Source organism: Somniosus microcephalus, chromosome 8, assembly GCF_052327205.1.
Source record: "Somniosus microcephalus isolate GS21.2 chromosome 8, FLI_Smic_1.0, whole genome shotgun sequence".
In the NCBI taxonomy this organism is placed as follows: domain Eukaryota; kingdom Metazoa; phylum Chordata; class Chondrichthyes; order Squaliformes; family Somniosidae; genus Somniosus; species Somniosus microcephalus.
This window is the reverse complement of record NC_140994.1, coordinates 196,453,241-196,476,353: the sequence shown is the minus strand read 5'-3', so window position 1 is coordinate 196,476,353 and position 23,113 is coordinate 196,453,241. Positions and strand designations below refer to the sequence as shown.

At 45.1% G+C, this 23,113-nt stretch overlaps 2 long non-coding RNA genes across 2 annotated transcripts in view; both read left to right on the top strand.

The window, feature by feature from the left end:
• Positions 1-1,548: 1,548 nt before the first annotated feature.
• LOC147114011 (uncharacterized) lies at positions 1,549-4,284 on the top strand. Its single transcript, XR_015079152.1, has 2 exons — positions 1,549-1,656; positions 2,689-4,284. It is a non-coding gene; the product is annotated as an uncharacterized LOC147114011 (long non-coding RNA).
• Positions 4,285-17,558: 13,274 nt separating this feature from the next.
• LOC147114010 (uncharacterized) overlaps positions 17,559-23,113 on the top strand; it is a 134,997-nt gene continuing 129,442 nt past the window's right edge. Inside the window, exon 1 of the long non-coding RNA XR_015079328.1 lies at positions 17,559-17,648. This is a non-coding gene — a long non-coding RNA (uncharacterized LOC147114010). The remainder of the gene's footprint in view (positions 17,649-23,113) is intronic.

Genomic DNA, 23,113 nt, shown 5'->3' with positions numbered 1-23,113 from the left:
TTTATAGCACCTTGTCATGTTTTTGTTGAAAAGGTGGCAGGACAGATTAGCAAAGCAGTTAATAAAGCATATGAGATCCTGGACTTTATAAATAGAGGCAGAGAGTGCAAAAGCCAGGAAGTTATGCTAAACCTTTATAAAACACTAGTTCGGCCCCAGCTGGAGTATTGTGTCCAATTCTGGGCACCACACATTAGGAAAGACATGAAGGTTTTGGGGAGGATACAGAAGAGATTTGCTAGAATCGTTCTGGGAATGAGGGATTACAGTTGCATGGATAGACTGGAGAAGCTGAGGTTGTTCTCCTTAGAGCAGAGAAGGTTAAGGGGAGATTTGATCGAGGTGTTTAAAATCATGAAGGGTTTAGATAGAGTAAATAAAGAGAAACTGCTTCCAATGGCTGAAGACTTGATAACCAGAGGGCACAGATTTAAGGTGATTGGCAAAAAAAAAAGGTATGAGGAACAACCTTTTTACGCAACGAGTGGTTAGCATTTGGAATGCAGTGCCTGATAGGGTGGTGGAAACAGATTCAATAGTAGCCTTCGAAAGGGAATTGGATAAATACTTGAAGGATTAAAAATTGAAGGGATATGGGAAAAGAGTGGAGGAGCGGGACTAACTGGATTGCTCGTTAAAAGAGCCGACTCAGCCTTGATGGGTGGCATGGCCTCCTTCTGTGCTGTACTACTCTATGATTCTATATATGATTCTATGTTAGAAGGTGCTTCACACAGTGGAATTACTTTTGAAATGCAGTGACTGTTGTCACGTAAGCAAACACATCAGCCATTCTGTGACAGCAGCTTCTCACAAAATGTATTGTGATGAATGACTAGTTAGTCTGGTTCCCTTTGGTGGCATTGTTTGAAGGAGGATTGTAGGGAGGAGACCTGGGTCCTCTCCAAGTAGGGTCATGCCATTCTTCACATCCACCTGAACCACTCTGGAACAGGTAAACGAGATCTGAGTTTAATGGCCCAGATTTTCCGGGACCTATGACGGCCGTCGTAAGTGCCCCGCAAGTTCTAGGCTTCCGCAGGCGATGTGCAGATGTGAAAACCCGGAACTTGCGATCTGTCAAGCAGAATCTTGACGGATCATCCACATCTGCGGGAAGTTGACAGTCACTGGCACAGAGTTGGGCTATTTGCCCAACTGCTGCCCAGTGAATGCCCATGAAACTCTTACGCCTGATAAAAGCAGGCCTAAGGCCTTCCTTAGGGTTTAAATAAATATTAAAATATTTTTTTTTTAAATGATTTAAACATTCAAAAACCTTTAAAATTAGTTTAGGTTATTTTTGGCCCCTTTAAAAATATTTACATTTATTTATTTTTCAAAAAATGTAATTTTTGTTTTAAATGTTTAATTAAATTGTATTTTAATTAATTTTGAACATATGATGATTTATTTTTATTTAAATGCTGTGAAATGTATTTTTTAGGTGATTGCTAATTATGCTTATGGGGATTCCGTACGTAAATGGAATCTCCATAAGCATAATAAGAATCCCCCTTCGTCATTGGTTGGGCCGGCCCACGTGATCCCAGGGATGTTTGCGAACCGCCTGCGCCCCTGGGATACGTGGGCCTTTACACAGGCGTACGCCCGCAGGCCCAGGAGTGCAAGTCTTCCAAGGTCCGGAGCAATCAGGTCGGTGCGTACTTTTCTTGAGGTTCGGAGGCATTCGCCCGCGGGCAGCCGCCGGCCGCAATTTCTGCCCCAATGTCTTTTCCAAAGTATGGTGCCTCTGATAATACAGTAATAACTCTACTACACTGATATGGGGCTCGAACCCATAATTTTCTGATCAAGCTAACAACTAACAACTGCCCTATATGACAAGATATTCTAAAGGGGTAATTTTCTGACTTTGCTTTCCTGGTGGGGGTCTCGCTTGCCTGGAGCACACGTCATACATTTGGGCAGGAACAGTGCAAACTCGAACTTCCAATATGTACTTCTGGTGACCAGGAGTGCAAAGTCAGAATGCTTTACATCCATAATATTTATACAGTTCACAAACTGAATATCCATATTTGATAATGTTTCATTAAGATATTACGTCAAGATAAAGGTACATCTTCTAATGGATGTCGAGTTTACAGTGCATTCACAGATCAAGTTTGCAGTGTAGAACAATTTAAAAAACTGGTACAACATTCATTAATGAAATCAGATCTCTCTGTGTTTTATTCTATCTCTGTTGGAGGTCTGTCCCTTGTCTGTGATCATGCTGCCCTTCAGTAATTTTGTGTAATTTTATAATTTATTGCTTTAACAATAAAAAATTCAGATCTGTCCTTTAGTTTCAAGATCAGTGGAATAGGTTTCATTCCTTTAAGATCTTTTTGGACGACGCATTTTATTGAGTTCACTGCAGATTTTTACGTACCCACTTATCATGAATATAGAACACTGCTGACGTGTAATAATTGCTTCACTAACTAATGTTTTTCAGATGCCCTTTCACGGAATTTGCTGCTATCAGCATGTTTCCTGGAAAACAGTGCATGCTAACAGTAAACTGCCAGTTTCTGGATCAAACTCCACAGGGTTCTTCTATTCAATCGCCCTGATTTTCATTAATTTGCTAAAAAAAAGTGGCTGTTGTGCTGAGTGGTTTTATTTCTCAAGATTTATGGCACTGTAAAAAGTGATTGCTTTCTGTTGGCCTCTTCACAGTTACAAAGACCAAGCTGAATTACTCTGCACGAGTCCTTTTCACCACACTGCAACAGAACTCAGAGCTAAAGAACTAAGCCAGACAAGCGGACCCCAAAGTGATGACGGCACTTGTGTTTCCCATTGTCTGGATATCAGCAGTGATCCTTGAAGTAAAATCCCGGAGTGGCATGGTGTCTCCAGAACTACAGGACTGTGTACTGTTGTGATGACCTTTCATAGTTAAACTCCAGTGCTTGGCGTTCCGATGATTTACACTGAAGTTACAGCAGTAGATTGGGCAAACTCAGTGGAGCTTCAGGGCCCTGATTATCCATAATTTAAAATTGCAGATGGTCGTATCGTGGCGACAAGCCAGTAGATAAATCTCCCTCTCCATTTAACTGCCCCTGTCTGATTACCAGCGGGTGGGCGGGTGCTTAAAATCCCCCCAATATATCATGAGCCTTGTCCTGCCCTTACCAACCAAACATGACACCTCACCTCCAAACATCGTGTCACCCATAGCCTCTCCTGTTGGGCTATTATCTGCAGAGCTTACTCTTCATGCAAACTCAGAATTTTCAGTATTGGTATCTCTCTCCTAATTGCAATTCTCTGTTAGTTGTTGTGCACGAGTTTTAAAGGTTGCACTCTATAGCCCTTGACATCCCTCTCTCCCCGCAGCGGTAACCCAATGAGGAGCGGTATTAATGACCCTAACTCGCCCTGCCATGCATAATGAGGCCGCCGCGATGGGAGAAAGCTTCAGCAGGTTAGTGGCAGTCACTTGGACAGATAGCCATCCTGCTCCACTACCGACTCTCCGACAGGAGAATCCAGTCCCCTTTGTCTCATGACACCTTTCCCAACAAGGGCATTGCCCATACTGGATTCAGTGATGAGTAACAAAACAGAACTAGTTAGCAATCTGACAGTAAGGGAGAATCTTGCAAATAGTGGCCATAATATGATTACATTTGATATTAGGATTGAGAGGGAGAACGGAGAGTCATAAATCAAATTTTTAAATTTAAGTAAGGTAAACTTCAAAGCAATGAGAAATAAATTGACCACAATAAACAGGGCAGAACTGTTAATGGGTAAACCTACAGACGAACAATGGGAAGTATTTAAAAGAAGTATTTGGTACAATATAAAACCAGTACATACCTCTAAAAGGCAAAGGCGCCACTTGTGTAGTTAAGTAGCCGTGGTCAACAATTGAGATAAGAGGCAATATCAAGCAATAATGAAAAAGGCTTACACAAATGCAAGGAAAAGGGTAAATCCAATGGACGGGGAGCTATAAAAAGCAACAAAAGGGTACAAAGAAGGTAATAAGAGGTGCAAAATGAAAGCCTGTCGCACCCTTGTGCTGTATGAGCCTCCTGATCCCCTGGTGTTGCCTGGCCAGAAACCTCAGGAGTGTGTTCGTGATGCACATTAGGAAGCAAGGCCTCTGCCCCAGTTATCTGTGTCCCCTACACCCAGCTCATACCTATGCCATGAGTGGTGGAATTTTTTATGTTTATATAGTTTGCATTGTATAATGGATCAGTATTTCTAAGCCTTCAAAGTGCAATTGTTTTGACATAAATCTCAATATTTGGTCAATGGAGCTACTGGTTTAAATGGTTAAGAGTATCTTATAGTCACCAATTACTATGGCATTGGCAGATGATACAGAGCAGGTCATCTGCCAGCTTCTCAGGAGAATAAGAAAAGGGAAAAATGCATGCTGAAAGTAGCTCTGGTATTGTCCTGATCTGAGCAGATGGCCTCCACTTCGCACCTCCTTTGACAGTATTATTGAGACCAAGAGGCATTCATGAAGCATATGACAGGCCTAAACCCACATCCTGACTCAATTAAAAAAACCCACATCCTGATTCAATTAAAAAACTATCCTAGCCAATGGATTGCATGAGTATAGTGCAGTACTGCCAAGGTTCACTATTATATTTTAACACTCAGAAGTCCTCAAGGACTTGACACAACAACTAATGGTCTACTTACAACTATTTTTCTTAACTGGATTTGGTTTTTACTACAGTTAGCACCATTATAAGGTTCAATATCTGTGACTACTGTAGTACAAGCCTACAGGTTACAGTTTGCAATTTTAGCAATGCTTAATGTGTTCACATGGCATTCCTTGGAGACACTTTAACAGAGACATTAGCCCATTAACCCAGGGCTTAGGGCCTAGGCAGCTGAGGCACGGCTGCCAATGGTGGAGCGAAGAAAATCATGGACGTGTAAGAGGCCAGAATTGGAGGAGCGCAGAGATCTCAGAGGGTTGTAGAGCTGGCAGAGGTTGGAACTAAAGCTTTAAGAATTCAGTCATTGGATTGTTTCAAAGTCTTTTGGGGAAAAAAATGAAGGAACTCAAGTTCTTGCAGGTGATACAACCATTACTTCAGCGCAAACTTACTGATGCACGCTGGGTAATTCTGCAAACTGCATATGCTCTGTATACACAGAAGTGGTTGAAATCTCTCTCAACTCTTCTAAGGGAAAAATATCTAGTGAGAGCCCATAAATATAAACAGAAAATGCTGGAAATACTCAGGTCAGGCAGCATCTGCAGAGAAAGAAACAGAGTTAACGTTTCAGGTCAGTGACCTTTTGTCAGAACTGGAAAATGTTAGAGATGAAACAGGTTTAAGCAAGTAAAGAGGCAGGGAAAGCAGGGAGGGGAGGAAAGAATAAAGGGAAGGTCCGTGATAGGATGGAAGGCAGGAGAGATTAAAAGACAAAAGGGATGATGGTGCGAAAGAAACATCCCTTGTTAAGTAAAGAAACAAAAGATGGGTCTAGACAAGCTGTAAATGGCAACAGCAGAATCATTACCAACACCTGCAGTCCGAAAAAAATGGGAGCAGTGATTCTGATCTGTAGTGAAAGCCCAGGTTTTGAGACAGGTTGAGCCTTGAGGTAAAGACTTTAAGGACGTATTAAAAGACACAAAAGATATTTAATTGGGTAACTTTAATCAAGTTTTGTGACATATGTAATTTTTTAATGTTTTTATTTTGTTTGAAACTTTGGCCACGATTTTAATTACTGAGGCGGCTTGGAGTCGGGTTGCGTGATGGGTGGGTTCCGGAGCCGCTTCCGGTGGGATCAGCTGTGGATGTCCGATTTTAATGAAATCAGCTTGTTGAATTCATTGGTCCAATGTGTGCGATCCGGTCGGCTGGCCACCTCTGATGACGTCATCATAGCAGCTGCTTTTAAAGCTCCCATTCAGCCTCAGCCTTTCTCTCCTGCATTCTGATGGTCTGTGAATTTGTGATAACTACAATGAGTTCTTCCAGAGGCAAGGTAGCTCCACACTTTAATGATGAGTCTCTCCATGCTCTTGTCGATGCTGTAAGAGGGTGCATGGAGATTCTCTTCCCTCCGGATGGCCAGAAGAAGCCTCCTCAGCAGACCAAGGCAGCCTGGCTGCGCATTGCTGAGGAGGACAGCGCAAGGTCCATATCGCGCTCCTGGATCCAGTGCAGGAAATGGTTTAATGATTTTGTGCGAACATCAAAAGTGAGTATCCCATCACACTTATGTCAATCTGTTTCCCTTCTCTTATCACCAGCACTCTCCTTTGTAAGCCTGCTCCTCCACATCCCACCTTATCCTTACCTATCTATCTCTGTACAGCTTCAGCATCCAGCCTATGCACCATTTAGACTCGCTCTCACTGTTATGCAGTGACAACTAACAACGCACAGGGAGCTAGCTTCCTCTTGGCACCTCACCCCATCTTTATCTCCCTCAAAGCTTCTATGGTAGGGATTATTCACACTCACTCCATCACTGTGGTTGAAACTCCGCTTGTGTCCCTCCTTGCAGAAAAGATAGCCCACAGTAAGAGGGAGAGAGCACTGAATGGAGGAGGTACACCAACCATAGCAACCTTGATAAGTGCTGAGGAGGCTGCACACAAAATTGTTGGAGGTGACGAGGATCTGGAAGTGGGCGATGGAGAGACGGGCACACTAGAGGAAGCTGGTGACATAATAGAGTTTCATCCCTCTCATTGACATTTAGTGATTGCAATGGCATATGATGTTCATAGAGAATTGCTTTGTATCATCTGCACAAAAGGATGTGTCTGCTACATCAGTATCAGATGTCTAAATCATACCTTTACCCTCCCACAGGACCATCGAGCGCCCCCCTCCCCACGATCCAGGACGAAGACCCGGGCGACTCCTCAGAGGAACCTGAAGTCTGAGGGAGCAGCGTCACCAGGACTCAGCGCACCCAGCACCAGCGCAGCAATGCACACCTTGGTGGAGTCCTCGTGAGTTAGAGTAGTGTTGCCACCTTGTCTATCACAGCGCACAAGTGAGCATCAGCAGATGGTGGAGCCAGTGACAGCAGTGGAGAGTCCTCGGCGGAGGTCGTAGGACTCTCCTAGCTCTGCTGAGCTGCATGCAGACACTGTGCCTCTGGAGTCATCCAGAAAAAGAGCGGTTTGTGAAACACAGGAACAAGTGCAGGAGTCTCTGGAAGGGTTTGACTCCAGGGTAAGTGCGAGTGTGGATAGAATGGAGGAGTCCCTCTGTAACATCAGCACTGCCTTTGTGGAGGCAATGATGCATGAATGCAACTCCATGCATAGGATGGCAATTTCCATGGAGAGGCTGGCTACCGCCATGGAGGAAATAAGTCGCCAGAGTCAGGAAAACATGGTGACTATTCAAAATAGATTGTCATCTCTGGAGGAGAGATGGGCAGCTATTGAGCAGAGAGACCAGAGCTTCATGGACATCCTTGTGATGAGGACTGCCAGTGCAGATACGGGTCCTCCTGGCCCTCCTGATGTGCAGCAAGGTGCTCTCCAGCCACTTGCCAGCACTGACGTGCGATTGACCCATGAGAGGGATGTTGGTGGCAAACAGTTGATTGTGTGGCCTATGTATTCTGGGAAGTGGCAAATGCGCACTGAGGGCTCAGGGTGACTTGCATTTGTAATGCTGATGGTGAAAGTGATAGAAAATAACCGGGTATAGCAGAGATGATGTATTAGAGAGCCATATGGTAGCCACCTATGGTTGAATAGCAAGCTTATGCGAATATGGCATGGCAGTGTGCATACCCTGCTTGACGATGGGATGCTGCATTGGTCACAACAGGGCACGCAAGGTGCCCCTCCTCCTCCTCTTCTTCCTCTTCCTCCTTCTCCTCTTCCAAGGGAGATCTGCGCTGAGCCACACGGCTGCTGCTCCTCCGATTATGAGGACCAGGATGAGAGGACATAAATGTTTCCCATCCCCTTGCTATAGATTTCATTTGAGGCAACAAGCTTGCAAGCGCACAGTCGAAGTGGCCTGAAATTATTCCATTCAGGTCACACTGCAGATGGGTGTCAGCTTGAACAGTCACAAGGTCAGTTGATGTGCAAAATCCTATCCCAAACCTCCAGCAACAATGTTGTTGCATTTGAATGTCAGCCATGTTTCAGGGGCTCTTTTAAAGCGCTCCAATTAATACAAATAATGTCCTCCAGCAACTTGTCTCTTTGAACCTGGCCTGTTTCTGACAAGATGGGAAACAGGAGCCAGAAGCATGAAAATGAGAAACCTCTATCAAAATAGGATTAGCAAGGCAGTTAACAGGCTGTTAACTACCTGTCCCACCGGTTCCAGTCGGGTCAGTTTGGAAAATCGCATGGGGGCGGGATGGCGGCAGCTTGGCAGTCTGAAGCCATTTTTTCCGATTTTTGCTGCAGAACCACCTCCAAACCCACTCCTCAGGGCTATTAAAATCGAGGCCTTTATTTTGCACATTACTGAAATGTATTAGTTTACTGCACCACTGCAGTGGGAAGCAGCAGAGAGTAGGAATAAACGGTTCGTTCTTTGATTGGCAGGATGTTCCCCAGGGATCTGTACTGGTGCCTCAGCTTTTTATCATATATATTAATGAATTGGATGAAGGAATAGTTGTATATCTAAGTTTGCAGATGACACTAAAGTTAGGGAACACAGTAAGCTGTGTGGATGGAAGCAGGATGTCGCAAAAGAACATAGACAACTGGCCGGAATTTTCCATACCCTGGGCGGGTCGGGTGCGGGCGGTCGCCGTGGCAGGTCGCGACCCCATTTCTGATTTCATGCCACTCCTCAGATCGACTTTGCATTAATGGGGCCTATTAAGACCGCCCTGTGTGTTTCCCGGCCCTATTAAATGGTGCAGGTCTGATTACATCATCAATGAAGCATTTTCAGCCAGGATATTTAAAGGAGCCATGGCCACATTGCATTTGAAGGTTCATCTAGGAGTGTGCAGGCAGTACACTGCACAATTCGACTGCTGAAAAGAGTGACAAATATGACTGCATTGAGACAGAGGGCTGCAACCAGGTTCTCCGATGACTCCCTCCATATGTTTGTGGAGGGAGTCAGAGCACGCAGGGAGGTCCTCTTCCCTTCTAATGGGCAGAAGAAACCTCCCCAGGAGACCAAAAGAGCCTGGCTCCAAATAGCAGAGGTCAACAGCAGGAATGTGGTCAAGAGGACTTGGGTGCATGCCGGAAATGTTTCAATTATCTCAATAGATCAGGAAAGGTTAGTACAAAGCCACACTCAACTTCAGCCTGCTGTGCCTCTCATAACATCCCCATCACACTGCCTTCCCAACCCTACTGCTGCACATCCTTACTCCCACCAACATACCTTGCACATCCACCCATCCCTCTCTACCTACATTACCACATCCCCATCTGACTAACCACCCCTGACACTCACCCTCATTCTAATGCAATCATACCAACAAACACACAGGGAGGTCACTTGGCTTTGGCACCGCACTCCATCATAGTCTCCCTCTAAAGATGTAACCCATCCATTCCTTACACTCATTCAATTACTCTCACTCAACCTTCTCTTCTTTCCCTCCTTGCAGGAAGAGAGCCCACAATAAGAGAGAGAGAGGGAGAGAACCGGAGGTGGAACACCATCACTGGTGACCATAACATCAGCAGAGGAAGCTGCCTTGGAAGCTTCTGGAGTCGCCGAGCAGCTGAAGATGGGAGACGGACATCTCAGCAATCTGGTGACAGAATTACATATCACACAGCTAAATGGCATACATCAGTCACTCATATGAGGACTGATGTCAGCAGCCACTGAATGGTCATCATGTGCATAATGGTATCTGTACCCATTCTTCATATGGCATATCTAACTCATCTCTTTACTCTCCCACAGGTCCATCAAGAGTCCTCCCTCCACTGTCAAGGAGGAAGAGGAAGACGACTCCTCAGAGGAGCCTCCAGCCTCTGAGGGCACACCGTCACCAGACATAAGCACACCCAGCACCAGCTCAGATACGCACACCTGGGTGGATCCCATGTTAGATAGAGTAGTGTTGTCATCTGGTGTCTCACAAGTCACAAGTGAGCAAAAGCAGATGGTGGAGACAGGGACAGCAGTGGAGACTTCTCGCTGGAGGGTGCAGGACGCTCCCAGCTCTGCTTGTTACGGGGGTGGTAGTGGACCCAAATGCAGACCGACAGCCAGAGACCTAAGGTGGAGTAAAACTCAAAAGATGCTTTAGTAGAAGGCTCTTCAAATACAGGACGTACAGAGAATTCTTCAAACAAAAGACCAAAATAACAATTCAAAGAAACAAAAGCGAGTATACAAAACGCAGGGCAAGGACTAAAAACTAACCTGTGACTTGCAGGCATAAGCACTCAAGACTGAGTGGGGCTGGGAATAGTCAGCTTAAATAACAGGCCTGATTACTCTGATGAGACAATTACTCTAATGAGACACAGGTGAGGAGAGAGGTACAGAGACATGGCAGCAGTGTACTGAGGCCTCCTAAACCGCCCTCTGGCGGCCAGCAGAGGAACGTGTAGCTGGGACCCTGACACTGCTCAGCTGCATGCAGATGCTGAGCCTCGGGGGCCATCCAGAAAGAGGGCGTTCCTGGAGGTGCAGCAAGAAATGCCGGAGGCTTTGTCAGTTTTTGCGAGCGCAATGTCTGCAAATGTGCAGAGAATGGAGAAGTCCATCTCCAACATGAGCACCACCATGTCGCAGGCAATGGCAACTGTAGGCTCTTCCATGGATAGGATGGCCACCTGCATGAAACAGCTAATGCACCACTCACAGGAGAATAGATGGCAGAGGTTCATAGACCTCCTTTCTAGGAGGGATGTCAATGTAGTCGTGGGTCCTCTCCAGCTCCTTGCTAGCAGGGAAGTGCGGGTGGCCCATGAGAGGGATGATGAGGAGAGGGGACATAGAAGTGTGAGCTCCTTTCAAAGCGCTTACACTTCTCCCCCATTGCCACACCCTCAGTCAGAGCCCCAGATGCCTCCTCGGACAGCGATGACCGAGTCTGCCCCGGCACAGTCGCAGGAGGAGCAGACTTTGGCAGGGCCATCACCGGCTCCAAAACCCAGAGGACATCTGCCAAAAGTGTCTAAGCAGTCACAACAGGTAAGTGAGCAGGCTGCCTCAACCTCTGTTGAAGCCACAGTGGTAGCACCTCGTAGAAGCATGCATAAGAGAAAGATGAAACACAAGTAGATTCACAAGGGTAGCCACTTGGGTGTTTTGTTGAATGATTCTGTAAAGTTTCCATTACTGTAGTGTTACACATAAAAATCTTTATTTTCACCACTTTCAGTCATGGACAAATTTGTGTGCAACTTTGGGTGTGAATTAGTGAGTTGGAGTGAATTACTTAGGATATACGGCACAAAAACAGGCCATTCGGCCCAACCAGTCCATGCCGGCGTTTATGCTCCACACGAGTCTCCTCCCATTTTTCCTCATCTAAATCTATCAGAATAACCCTCTATTCCCTTCTCCCTCATATGCTTATCTAGCCTCCCCTTAAATGCATCTATACTATTCGCTTCAACCAGTCCCTGTGGTAGCGAGTTCCACATTCTCACCACTCTTTGGGTAAAGAAGTTTCTTCTGAATTCCCTATTGGATTTCTTGATGACTATCTTATATTGATGGCCTCTAGTTATGCTCTTCCCCACAAGTGGAAACATTCTCTCTGTATCCACTCTATCAAAATCTTTCATAATTTTAAAGACCTCTATTAGGTCACCCCTCAGCCTTCTTTTTTCAAGAGAAAAGAGACCCAGCCTGTTCATCCTTTCCTGATATGTATACCCTCGCATTTCTGGTATCATCCTTGTAAATCTTCTCTGCACCCTCTCCAGTGCCTCTATATCCTTTTTATAATATGGCGACCAGAACTGCATGCAGTACTCCAAGTGTGGTCTAACCAAGGTTCGATACAGGTTTAGCATAACATCCCTACTTTTCAATTCTATGGGGACGAAATTCCCCTCGTTTGCGCCTCTGGTGGGCGATGCTACCGACTGCTGCAGGGGTCGCGAACAGTGAGGCCTGCCGATCTCGGGTCGCCATTTAAAGGTGCGGTGGCCGGCCGACATGAAAAAAGTGGCCAATTTTTAAAAAAATGCAGAGCTTGCAGTGGGGAACCCTTCCCTTTAATTGAGACAAGAGTCCCTGCAACGTGGTGCTGCTGAGCACATCGCCCAGGATCGGGATATTCCCCACCTCTTGCGCTCCAAAAGGCAAGTGGAGCACTTGATTTAGCGCTCCACTTCCCTCTTGGAGCAAAAAATGGGAATTACTCAAATGTTTGAAAAGCCTGCCGCTAACCTATTCAAATAATTTTGACTTCGCACCCTAAATGGTCCTCTAGGGAAATTTCTCCCCCTATTCCTCTAGAAATAAACCCTAGTGCTTGGTTTACTTTTTTTATGGCCTTGTTAACCTGTGTCGCAACTTTTCGTGATTTGTGTATTTTACTCTGAGATCCCTTTGTTCCTCTACCCCACCTAGACTCGTACCTTCCAAGTGATGTGACCTCCCTATTCCTCCTACCAAAATGTAATACCTCACATTTATCTGTGTTGAACTTCATTTGCAAATTATATGCCCATTCTGCGAGTTTATTAATGTCCTCCTCAGTATTGACTATCCCCCCCAATTTGGTGTCATCCGCAAATTTAGAAATTGTGTTTTTAATTCCAAAGTCTGAATCGTTAATATAAATTGTGAACAACAGTGGTCCCAGCACTGATCCGTATGGAACACCACTACCCACCTTCTGACACTGTGAATAGCTACCTTTTACCCTTACCCTCTGCTTTCTGTCCTGAAGCCAGCTAGCTATTGGTTCTGCTACTTGTCTCCTGACTCTGCATTCTCTGACCTTGTTCATCAGTCTATTATGGGGTACTTTATCGAAGGCCTTTTGAAAATTTAGATAAATTACATCATCTGCATTACCATTGTCTACTCTCTGTTACCTCTTCAAAAAATTCAATGAGGCAGTGACTAGTGGGGTACCGCAGGGATCGGTGCTAGGACCCCAGCTATTCACAATATATATAAATGATCTGGACGAGGGAACTAGATGTAATATCGCCAAGTTTGCAGATGACACAAAGCTGGGTGGGCATGTGTGCTGTGCGGAGGATGCAGAGAAACTCCAGTATGATTTGGACAGGTTGGGTGATTGGGCAGATGCATGGCAAATGCCGTATAATGTGGATAAATGCGAGGTTATCCACTTCAGTGGCAAAAACAGGAAGACAGATTATTATTTGAACGGCAATAGATTGGGAAAAGGGGAAGTGCAACGAGACCTGGGTGTCCTTGTGCACCAGTCGCTGAAGGTAAGCATGCAGATGCAGCAGGCGGTTAAGAAGGCAAATGATATGTTGGCCTTCATAGCGAGAGGATTCGAGTACAGCTGCAGTTGTACAGGGCCTTGGTGAGACCACACCTTGAGTATTGTGTGCAGTTTTGGTCACCTTATCTGAGGAAGGGTCTTCTTGCCATGGAGGGAGTGCAGCGAAGATTCACCAGACTGATACCTGGGATGGCAAGAATGACGTATGAAGAGAGATTGGGTCGATTAGGCTTATATTCGCTAGAGTTTAGAAGAATGAGAGGGGATCTCATTGAAACTTATAAAATTCTAACAGGACTAGACAGACTAGATGCAGGAAGGATGTTCCCGATGGCGGGGGAGTCCAGCACCAGGGGTCACAGTCTAAGGATAAGGGGTAAGCCGTTTAGGACTGAGATGAGGAATTTCTTCACCCAGAGAGTGGTGAACCTGTGGAATTCTCTACCACACAAGGCAGTTGAGGCCAATTCATTAAGTATATTCAAGAAGGAGTTACATATATTTCTTAAGGCTAAAGGGATCAAGGGATATGGGGAGAAAGCAGGGACAGGGTACTGAATTTGGATGATCAGTCATGATCTCATTAAATGGCGGAACAGGCTCAAGGGGCCGAATGGCCTACTCCTCCTCCTATCTTCTATGTTTCTATATTTCTATGTTGGTCAAGCAAGACTTTCCCTTTTGAAATCCATGCTGACTATTCATTACTATGTTATTGGTTTCTAGATGTTCTTCTATTTTCTTCTTTAGTAGGGATCCCATAATTTTTCCTGCCACCGATGTTAAGCTGACTCATCTATAATTCCCTGGACATGTTCTATCCCCCTTCTTAAATATAGATATTACATTAGCTATCCGCCAGTCCTCTGGCACCACATTTTTCTAAAGAATTGTATTAAATATGTGTAGTAATGCCTCTGCTATCTCTTCCCTAGATTCTTTTAAAATGCGTGGCTGCAATCCATCTGGACCAGGGGTTTTATCCCCCTTGACTTTGATTAGTTTATTTAATATATCCCCTCTTTATATTTTTAATTCACTTATCTCATTATTAAACTCATCATCCAATGTCATGTCCACCTGTTCTATCTCCCTGGTAAATACTGAAGTAAAATAATTATTTAATATTTCTGCCATCTCTCTATCATTACCTGTGACATTATCCTGTCTATTCCCATCCTAACCTTCCTTTTTTATTGATGTGCCTGTAAAATATTTTACTATTTTGTTTTATGTTCCTTGATAATTTAATTTCATAGTTGCCCTTTGCCTTCCTAATTGTTTTTTGACTTCTCTCCTAATCTCTTTGTATTCTCCCTTATCATGCACTCCCCTGCTGTCTATGTACTTAATGTATGCCTCTTTCCTTACCCTCAATTGTTCCCTTATGGCTTTTTTCATCCATGGAGTCTCATTAATGTTTAGTTTGTTCTTTCCTTTTAGCAGAATATATTGTTCCTGCACTCTGCTGAACACCGTTTTAAATGTTTCCCATTGCTGCTCTACATCGTTTGCCAATATTGTTGCCCATTTTATTTTCCAAAGTTCTGTTCTCAGCCCCTCAAAATCAGCTTTTCTCCAATCTATTAACCTGGTTTTCATCATACTTATGTCGTTCTCAATTATCATCTTAAAGCGTATTATATTATAGTCACTATTGCCTAGATGTTCCCTTACTTTTACTGCTCTTATCTGCTCTGGTTCATTCCCCATTACTAGATCCAATAGCGAATCCTCCCATGTTGGGCTTCTTACATATTGGGTTAGAAAGGAGTCCTGTACACATTGTAGGAACTCCATTTCCTTATCCCCTTTACCTACCTCTTCTGTCCAATTAATATCAGGGTAATTGAAATCCTCCATGATTATTATTCTATGTTTTTTTTTACTAATTTCCCTAATTTGTCTGCATATTTCTTCCTCCACCTCCCTTCCACTATTAGGTGGTCTGTAGACTACAGCTATTAGTGTGATTGATCCTTTATTATCTTTTATCTCTATCCATATGGGTTCTATTTTTGTCTTGCTGATAGCTGCATCACTTTTTTCTACTGCCATTATGTTATCCCTAATAAGTACAGTTACTCCACCTCCCCTTTTCCCCTCTCTATCTTTTCTAAATATGTTATACCCTGCAATGTTTAATTCCCAGTCCTGATTTTTCTGTAGCCATGTCTCAGTAATCCCTACTATGTCTGGTTCCTCGCAATGCACGATTGCCTCCAGCTCCCCTGTTTTATTACAGACACTGTGCATTGCTGTACAGTTTAACTCATTTTTAATAGGATTTCCTCTCACTTTATGGTTAACCATCATTTTAGGCTCCTGGGGGGATAAATTCGGTGGAGCTGCAAATGGGGCGCCCAGCTCAGCTGGGCACCGGAATTACCGCTGTGATTGGAGCAGTTGCGACCGCCGGAAATTCAGCTTGTGCGCCCCAAGAGGGACACGGGGCGCTGCTCGAGGCACCCCGTGTCCCTCTTAGGGTGCTGAAACTGAATATCACAGCGCAACGTGCCGCAGCGCCACGGCGCGCTGTGATACTGCAGGCCTTCCTCCCATTCTTAAGGGGGAGGGGCCTGCACCAGCGCGATCAGAGATCGCGAGTGCCAGCAAAAGAGCCCGGCACCGAGAAGTGCCGGGCTCTCGGAAAACAGCCGGCACTGCCACGGGGGGAGATCAGGAGGCCGGGGACGGAGGTGCTGGCAGGCGGCCACCGAAAAAAAACGGCCGCCCCGCACCTCCACCTTAATTTGCGCCACTCCCGCCACAGGTAGGCCCTGTGAACCGGGCGCGATTTGCGAACGGCGCTACAGAGGCGGGGGCTACCAAATATCGCGATCGGGGTGGTGGCGGGGCGCTGCGCACACCGATGACGTCATTGGTGGCGGCGCAGCGCAACAAGCTAACGCCGCCATTAGCGCCCCAGCTAAATATCGCGGGAGGCGTGGCCAGTGGCGCTAAAGCCACGGAGTGCCCTCTTTAGGCGCTAACTGGTGGCGCAGCCCACCGAATTTCTAGGCCCTGTTCTATAACTCTATTTATTCCCTTGCCATCAATGTCCTCCCTTACTTTATTCTTTACTATGCTCTCTTTGCCTGTTTTGTTATGTTTCTTGTAGATCCCTCCCCCATTTTACTAGTTTAAAGCCTTTGCCACCTCCCTATTTGCCCTTTCCTCTAGGACACGGGTCCCATCCCGGTTCAGGTGGAGCCCGTCCCATCGGTACAGCTCCTTCCTGTCCCAGAACTGGTGTCGGTGTCCCATGATAAGGAACACCTCTTTCCCACACCAGCCCTTTAGCCACGTATTAATTCTCCTGATCTGTCTGCTTCTATGTGAATTTGCACATGGCTCAGGCAATAATCCAGAGATTGTTACCCTCGAGGTCCTGCTTTTTAATTTAGAGCCTAACTCCTGATACTCTTTCAGCAGGATCTCCTCCCTGTTCCTACCTATGTCGTTTGTTCCAACATGGACCATAACAACTGGATTTACCCCCTCCCTTTCCAAGTTCCTCTCCAGCCGATGTGAGAATGGTGAGACATAATGTTACCTTCAGCAACGGTGGTCAGAGTGAAAGGAATGGCTTGGCCATTGTAGGGATGCTTCATGGTGTTGCTGTGGGGTGGTACCAACCTGGCGCAGCATGTGGCAGTCATATGGGTGTAATGCGTAAAGTTAAGTAATCTGGCTGTGATGAGCCCATCCCTGGCCTCCCAGGCAGTTTCCTCCTGCTCCTCCTCCTCTTCGTCTTCCAGCTGATGCTCCTCCTCCTCCTTCTCTGAAGAGGCTGTGCGCTCAGTGCCTTGCTCCTCCTGCAGCGCTAATTCGTGCTGCTGCGCTCTGTTGTGCAGGGTGCAGCAGACAATGGCAATTCTGAAGACCCTGGCTGGTGCATACTGAAGGGCTCCTCCAGATCTGTCAAGACATTTGAAGCGCATTTACAGCATGCCTATTGTCTGCTCTGACACATCGGGTGGAAATGTGGCTTTCAGTGGCCCAGAAATTCGGGTCCCAACGCGTGAGTACACACGGGGTACTCGCGCGTGGACCCGATGGAAGTGCCGGTTTCTTGCATGTACTGCGCATGCGCGGGAAACCGGCACTTCCGTTCCTCAGAACGAAGGGGTTCAGAGGTCAAACGCGTGGGCGTGGGAGTCTGCGCGTGCGCTTTGAACATACGTTTTTTTTTTACAGGTTTTTCCGTGAGGGTAAGCCTTTAGATTTTAGAAATGTAAAAACCAGGCGTAAGGCCTGCATTTTAAAAGGTAAGTGGTCAATTAATTAAAATTAAAACATTTTTTCCACAGGTTTATTATTTTTAAATACTTTAAAGCAAGATAAGTTTATTTTTAGCCCTGTTTTTTTATAAAATTATTTTTTTCAAAAATTTAAATTATTGTTTAAAATAGTTATTTAATGTAACTTATAGTTTATTTTAAAAGTGTGATTTAAAAAAAAAATTATTTGAAGGTTTACTGTTACTTTGGGGTCCGTATATTCATAAGTTTAGACAGGTCTTCCTGTCAATCTTATGAATAGGCTTTTCCTTCCTCTGATTGGCTGCCCATGGCTCACGTGATCCCAGGGGACGCATCGCACTAACTACGCCCCTGGGACACGCAAGCACAGCGCGCCGGTAGCTGGGCCAGGCCCCGGAGCGGAATTCCACTGGAGCCCAGAGCTCAACTGCCGGCGTGCAAGGTAAGTGCAGGTCAGGGGCTTGCACCTGCGGGAAGCCTCCGCCCGAATTTCTGGGCCATTGTATCTTTCCTGAGCCTCAGTAATTGGCCTCCTCAAGGGTGTCATGAGCCACATCTTCAGTAGATAGTCCTTGTCTCCAAGCAGCCAGCCGGAAAGTCTGTTTGGTGGAGCGAAGAGCTGAGGGAGGGTGGACTGGTGCAGGATGAGTCACGGCAGCTGCTAGGGAATTTGGTGGACACATGCATGCTGATCTTCCTATGGTTGCAGACGTACTGCACATTGAGGGAGTGGAAGCCCTTGTGGTTGACAAAGACTCCTGGGTTATGATGGGGTGCCCTGATGACCACGTGTGCAGTCGATAACGCTCTGCACCCGTGGCAAGCCAGCCAGAGTGGCAAAGCCAATGCCTGCTTAGTAACACTGGCTTCATCAGTGGCAAAATTGATATAATTGGCAGACTTGTCAAACAGGGCATCGGTGATGCATCTGTAGGCAGCCTGTCTGCTGCAGATCCCTAGAAAGAGCCTAAGGCAAAGAAGTTGAGGGCGCTGGTGACTTTGACAGCCACTGGTAAGGCATGTCCACCTGCTCCTCTGGGCTGTAGGTCTTGCTTGAGCATTGTGCAAATGTCTATGACGACCTGGCGCGATAGCCTGAGCCTCCTTTGGCACTGTTGCTCAGTCATGTTGAGGAAGCTCATCCTCTGCCTGTATACACTGTGTTGGGGGTTTCACCTCTGGCGCAGTGCAGCCCTGCGCTGATGCCCTTTGTCCTGTGCAGCATCAGGTGGTTGAGGAGAAGATTGGTGGTGTTGTTGTTGGTACTGCTGGTGTGCCTGGTGCTGCTGGTGTTGGGGCTCATCGTAGTCCGATTCTGAGGACCAAGGTGAGACAGTATAAATGGTACCCATGCTGATGGAATAGATGGCAGGTCAAGTAGCGATGACAGAACAATCTGTCAATGATGTGATAGGTTCTAACAATAAGGTGACACTGGATGGCAACTTTGCTGGAAACACTTGCAGCCTGTAGAAAGCTAAATCTGTGCTGGCAATGCAGTCAGCAACAGCTTCTGCCTGAGGAAAGTGATCAGCTGTGTGGTGGGAGTTTTTATTGTATTTTCCATTCTGTGCACTAATCCGCTGGATCAATGGCCACTCAACCTCCGCCTCTGGTTGACAGACGTGGTTCCCGAGCTGTGTGATTCCCGTGATCATCCAGTGAAATTCGAAAGGTAGGGTTAAAAATACTCTTAAGGGTCTGACAAGTACCTAATAGCGATTTCAATTAGCTCGCCCGCCTCTGCCGGTCGGGTTGCTGCCGCAAACGTGCCCGAGGGAAACACGCATGGGGGCGGGATGGCAACGGGTTCCTGACCCACTGCAAGATATTTCAATTTCCCACCTGACCCGCCTCCGATCGCTTCCGCACAAACCCCAGAAAATTCAGGCCAAAGTGCATGGACAAAATTACGGCAGATGTGGAAGAGTGAGGTTATCAACTCTGGATCTGAGAAAGATAAATCGGACTAGGAGCTGTGGAGGAGCAAAGGGATTTAGGTGTCCGTGTACATAAATCACTAAAAGCTAATGCTCAGGTAGAAAAAGTAATCAAAAAGGGCTCATGCAATTTTGTCCTTTATCTCAAGGGGGTTGGAATTCAAAAGTGAGGAAGTGATGCTTCAGTTGTATAGAGCCTTGGCCAGACCCCACCTGGAGTACTGCATTCAGTTCTAGGCACTGAACCTCAGGAAATATATATTGGCCTTGGAAGGGGTACAGAACAGACTCACCAGAATTATACCAGGGCTTAAAGGGTTAAATTGTGAAGACAGGTTACATAAAATTGGCTTGTATTCCCTTAAGTTTAGAAGGTTGAGGGGTAATCTAATCAAGGCGTTTAAAATGATAACGGAATTTGATAGGGTAGATGCAGAGAAACTATTTTCTCTGATGGGGAATCCAGAACAAGAGGGTATAATTTTAAAATTGGAGCTAGGCCATTTAGGAGTGAAATCATTTAGCACTTCACACAAAGGGTTGTGGGAATCTGGAACTCTTTCCTCCAAAAGGATATGTTAATAGGGTTAGATGAAGAGGGGTGGGCGGAGGCTCATGTGGAGCATAAGTACCAGCATGGATCCGTTGAGCTATATGGCCTGTTTCTGTGCTGTAAATACTTTGTAATACTTTGTAAAAGGCTGTGGATGCTGGGTCAGTTGAAATTTTCAAGACTGAGATCGATAGATGTTTGTTAGGTAAGAGTATCAAGGGAAATGGAAGCAAAATGGGTAAAGGGAGTTGGTGCAGATCAGCCATGATCTAAATGAACAGACTTGAGGGGCTGAACTGGCCTACTCCTGTTCCTATTTATTGGAATTTATCTTGGATTTACCATTAGAGGTGTTGAACCAATTAAAGAAAGGTATTTCAGCCAGAAAAACCTCCACGGATATATTTAAGCACCTTGGAACCCTTCCTACTGCTGATCCTCAGCTCCAACATTCTTCCACTTGTTGTTCCATAAAGTAATGGCCCCTTTAACTATCTGCTGCCTTGAAAGGACTCTACTGCTCCTAATCTGCCCTGCATGTATAATTAACCCTTGGAAGTCACCTCAGTGGGCAGGCGGAAGCTCCGCCCACTGATAACTCGCCAAAAGGAGAAGAATCCAGCCCCTGATATCTCCATGAAATGGAAACACAGGAATGTGTATATTTCAGCACAGTGCTCTGTATCAAAAGCAGTTTAAGGAAAACATTGTGGATTTGTTCTTCTTTTCGCTTACATCTGTTAAATAGTAAATTTCTGTGCAAGATGAGCTGTGCCATTAAAGGGAAATGGAATATTTTCCACTTCTTACACCCAGCATCATTCCCAAGGCAGGTATAATATGACTAGATACAGAGTAAACGGTGGATTTTCCTGTACTGGTGCTATTCGGGGGCAGGTTTGCCTTCTGTCTTCAGTAGAATGTTGTGGGCAGGCATTGGGTGCACGTGAGGGCAACAGCACTAATAAAGAGACCAGTACAGTAAAAGTCAGTTTCCCAACCATCCTTGTAGCTTCTCTAAGTGAGTCTGTCAAAATAGTGGCAATTTATGCTAAACTACAGGCAGTTTCGTGCTGAGTCAATATCCCTTGGAGCTATGTTGAGGCTGCACAAATCTCAGAAAAGAAACGGCAGTCGGGTGTTCCACCATTATATAAATACAATATTGTGCTACATGTGTCCCCTCAGTTATCTTTATTGAGGATCAAGGGGGTTGATTACAATTGACCATCTTGTTCTATTCCTCATTTCCAATCAAGCATACCTGCTAAAATGAAACAATCCTTATTTGATGTTGTTTTATACGTGCTGCCTTAGTGAGCAATTAAATTCGCTTCGCAGCCCAGTGCACACATCGTGCTGCGATAATGGCTACAATCAACAATCATTGATCTAAGTCTCAAGTAGCACAGCCAGAGGTACATTTTAGTTATAAAAAGTATGTTGTTGAGGTATTCCGCTCTACCATATTGTCTATAGATACTTTTATATTTGAGATTATTTTATAGAAATCTTGAGTTATCCCTAAATTGGAAAGAAAAATAGAATGCCAAAGTTGCCAGGAAATTACTCAGTTTGTAAATCAACAACATTTACATTGTAAGAATTTATTCAGCATAATGGGAATATTAATAATATACAAATACCTCGTAGAATGTGGTCGGCCTTGTCAATCATTTCCAGTTCTGTTTTTTTGGCTGCAATATTTCATTCTTATTCTATAGTCCTGTGACTGGACATACCTTTCCATCATCTCACGTGTATTTTCTTGGCTTTACCATTTTTTCAAACCTGCTGTTTTATTCAATCTAGTTAACTTGGTATGGTTGTCACTGGATTCAGGTGCCGATCACTGACCAATATTGCCATCTTGTGGCTGCAAGTACGTCACATTCTATTATGAATATTCTGTCCATATAATAAAGACGCCAAAAAAAAAGACAAAATAATCATTTGTGGGCAAATGAGTTGAGCCCATACACACATCAAAGATCATATTGGATGATTTGGATTGGCAACTTATTTGCAAATAACTATGCGAATGAGATGCATGCATACTGAAGCATGCTTTGTAGCCAGTATTCGTGTGAATAGGAGGAATAGATGCACAGAGTTCTTTTTCAGTCTCTTCAGCCTCACTGGTCCTTCAGCTGTTACTGCTTCAAATGAAATTTCAGATTTTGCCTTGTTGCCAAACTACTGAAGGGATTTGGAGTTCAAAATATAATGGCCGAGCTCACACATTTAGTAACTTGCCACGCAAAAAAAATTAAAAACCTAAACGTGCAAGGGCAAGTCTAACTAACAGCAGACGTGTTAGATGCCCTGCCACAGCAAATTATGGTCCAATCTTTAGTAGGTTGAATACCCACTGTAAACACATCACTGAATGTCTTCACATACAGTTTTCTCATGGCCAGAAGATAAAAATAACGGTGGCATAGAAAAGGGTCTGCGTGTCTCTTTTGCCATAATGCTGTGTCTAAGTGTGTGAGGACACTGTGGAAGGGACAATTAGTACATTCTCACAGCGCACGTTACTGCATTTTGTTCAGGAATGATAGTAGGGACACCGTACACACAGATCAGGTCAACTCTCCAATCCTAAAGATAAAATTGAAAAAAATTTAAAATAAGGTTATCGGGAATTAAGATCTATTAAAAATAACTTTCACTAAGGGGGTTCTTATAAATAATTGCTTATTGAGAAAGATATTGTAAAATACTTATTGGGAAAGATACTATGAAAGGCCAGTGAATTCGTGGGGCTGGATTTTCTCAATGGGAAGTTTTTGGAGGCGGGACTGCTGCTTGCCGGCTTTCAATCCCGCCTCCATCAGCTTCTGGCCAACCAATGGGATTTTCCCCTGATTGACCTTGTTAAGCCTGCCCAGCGGGCTCAGCAGGCCAATTAGGGGGAAGTCAGTGACAGAGCATGTTAACAGGCAGTTAACAGGCTTTAATCCCTTTCCCACCTC